The following is a 2500-nucleotide window of genomic DNA, read 5'->3' on the forward strand; positions in this document are numbered from 1 at the left end:
AGTTGGTATACCAGGAGCAGGAAAGTTTGGGCGGATGGTAGTCTGCTTGTATCCGGGGAGGGGTGCTTAAGAGTGGGTCTGCAGGTTCGGCTGGTGCTGGGGTTCCTGGATGGTGGAGGTTAGGGGCCGGAGATAGGGGGCAGCTAACAGGTGTGTGGGTGGCCGAGGCAGGGGCTCCAAATTGGGGTAAAAGTGAGGTGGAGGGCCCCCTGGAGGTAGGGGGCCGATAGCAGGTGTGTGTGGCCGAAGCAGGGGCTCTAAATTGGGTAAAAGGGAGGTGGAGAGCCGCCTGGAGGTAGGGGGCGGAAAGCAGGTGTGTGTGGCCGAAGAAGGGGCTTTAAATCGGGTAAAAGGGAGGTGGAGAGCCGCCTGGAGATAGGGGGCCCGCTCCCAGGTGTGTGTGGCCGAAGCAGGGGCTTTAAATCGGGTAAAAGGGAGGTGGAGAGCCGCCTGGAGATAGGGGCCCGCTCCCAGGTGTGTGTGGCCGAAGCAGGGGCTCTAAATTGGGTTAAAAGTGAAGTGGAGAGCCGCCTGGAGATAGGGGCCCGCTCCCAGGTGTGTGTGGCCGAAGCAGGTGCTCTAAATTGGGTAAAAGGGAGGTGGAGAGCCGCCTGGAGATAGGGGCCCGCTCCCAGGTGTGTGTGGCCGAAGCAGGGGCTCTAAATTGGGTTAAAAGTGAAGTGGAGAGCCGCCAGGAGATAGGGGGCTTCTCCCAGGTGTGTGTGGCCGAAGCAGGTGCTCTAAATTGGGTTAAAAGTGAAGTGGAGAGCCGCCTGGAGATCGGGGCCCGCTCCCAGGTGTGTGTGGCCGAAGCAGGTGCTCTAAATTGGGTAAAAGGGAGGTGGAGAGCCGCCTGGAGATAGGGGCCCGCTCCCAGGTGTGTGTGGCCGAAGCAGGGGCTCTAAATTGGGTTAAAAGTGGAGTGGAGAGCCGCCAGGAGATAGGGGGCTTCTCCCAGGTGTGTGTGGCCGAAGCAGGTGCTCTAAATTGGGTTAAAAGTGAAGTGGAGAGCCGCCTGGAGATAGGGGCCCGCTCCCAGGTGTGTGTGGCCGAAGCAGGGGCTCTAAATTGGGTAAAAGGGAGGTGGAGAGCCGCCTGGAGATAGAGGGCCGCTCCCCGGTGTGTGTGGCCGAAGCAGGTGCTCTAACTTGGGTTAAAAGTGAAGTGGAGGGCCCCCTGGAGGTAGGGGGCCGATAGCAGGTGTGTGTGGCCGAAGAAGGGGCTCTAAATCGGGTAAAAGGGAGGTGGAGAGCCGCCCGGAGATAGGGGGCCTCTCCCAGGTGTGTGTGGCCGAAGCAGGGGCTCCAAATCCGGTAAAAGGGAGGTGGAGAGCCGACTGGAGATAGGGGGCGGATAGCAGGTGTGTGTGGCCGAAGAAGGGGCTCTAAATCGGGTAAAAGGGAGGTGGAGAGCCGCCTGGAGATAGGGGCCCGCTCCCAGGTGTGTGTGGCCGAAGCAGGGGCTCTAAATTGGGTAAAAGGGAGGTGGAGAGCCGACTGGAGATAGGGGGCCTCTCCCAGGTGTGTGTGGCCGAAGCAGGGGCTCTAAATTGGGTTAAAAGTGAGGTGGAGGGCCCCCTGGAGGTAGGGGGCCGATAGCAGGTGTGTGTGGCCGAAGAAGGGGCTCTAAATCGGGTAAAAGGGAGGTGGAGAGCCGCCTGGAGATAGGGGCCCGCTCCCAGGTGTGTGTGGCCGAAGCAGGGGCTCTAAATTGGGTAAAAGGGAGGTGGAGAGCCGACTGGAGATAGGGGGCGGATAGCAGGTGTGTGTGGCCGAAGAAGGGGCTCTAAATCGGGTAAAAGGGAGGTGGAGAGCCGCCTGGAGATAGGGGCCCGCTCCCAGGTGTGTGTGGCCGAAGCAGGGGCTCTAAATTGGGTAAAAGGGAGGTGGAGAGCCGACTGGAGATAGGGGGCCTCTCCCAGGTGTGTGTGGCCGAAGCAGGGGCTCTAAATTGGGTTAAAAGTGAGGTGGAGGGCCCCCTGGAGGTAGGGGGCCGATAGCAGGTGTGTGTGGCCGAAGAAGGGGCTCTAAATCGGGTAAAAGGGAGGTGGAGAGCCGCCTGGAGATAGGGGGCCGCTCCCGGGTCTCTGGGTCCGAAAAAGGGGTTGAAATTCGGGTAGAGTTGGGCCCCGCTCCTCGGCCTCTCTGGTGTTTGGGTTAAGTCCCCAGGACCAGAGAGGGGGAACAGCGGGGGCAGTGGCCCCGCTTCTCGGCCTCTCTGGTGTTTGGGCGAGTGACACGGTAAGGGGTGGTTTTGCAAACAGGCTAAGTCCCCAAGACCAGAGAGGGGGAACCACGCGGGCAGTGGCCCCGCTTCTCGGCCTCTCTGGTGTTTGGGCGAGTGACACGGTAAGGGGTGGTTTTGCAAACAGGCTAAGTCCCCAAGACCAGAGAGGGGGAACAGCGGGGGCAGTGGCCCCGCTTCTCGGCCTCTCTGGTGTTTGGGCGAGTGACACGGTAAGGGGTGGTTTTGCAAACAGGCTAAGTCCCCAAGACCAGAG

The sequence above is a fragment of the Centroberyx gerrardi genome, unplaced genomic scaffold (genome assembly GCF_048128805.1).
Source record: "Centroberyx gerrardi isolate f3 unplaced genomic scaffold, fCenGer3.hap1.cur.20231027 Scaffold_79, whole genome shotgun sequence".
In the NCBI taxonomy this organism is placed as follows: Eukaryota; Metazoa; Chordata; class Actinopteri; order Beryciformes; family Berycidae; genus Centroberyx; species Centroberyx gerrardi.